Source organism: Penaeus monodon, chromosome 30 (assembly GCF_015228065.2).
Source record: "Penaeus monodon isolate SGIC_2016 chromosome 30, NSTDA_Pmon_1, whole genome shotgun sequence".
NCBI lineage: Eukaryota > Metazoa > Arthropoda > Malacostraca > Decapoda > Penaeidae > Penaeus > Penaeus monodon.
In genome coordinates this window covers 19571740-19572246 of record NC_051415.1, presented here as the reverse complement: position 1 = coordinate 19572246, position 507 = coordinate 19571740, and positions in this window count along the sequence as shown.

Here is a 507-nt window from a genome sequence, read left to right as displayed (position 1 = left end):
TCTAGTTTATTCTCGCCAGATGCTCACATACATCTGAATACTCAATCATTTTTGTTTTATGCGAAGAAAAATGAAAGTATATACATAGAAAACAGCATTTTCTCCAACTTACCCCTCCCTCGCCCAAAAAAGCCCATTTCTAAAGAATTTCTCAATGTTTTTTTATTTTGTTTTATGGCCTTAATGTTGCTCTGGAGTCCTTTCATTACGGCAAATATTTTGTCTCTGTATTGCTGATGAAAAGAACAGTAATAATCAGTTAGATAATTGCTTATAAAACACGGCCATGACAAAGATGACTGAAAAATGAAAAGAAAATATCAAGCACTTATAGAAGAAGAAATGGGGAAAAATAATGAGATTAAAATCAGATACAGATTTCCCCTCCACGCATGTTCAGTCTAACAGAAACAGGTGATCTGAAACATCTTGATATATGGCATTGTTTCACTTTTTATCGAAAGACTGACGTTGCCTGTCGTGCCAATTTCGATTTTTTCCATGTAT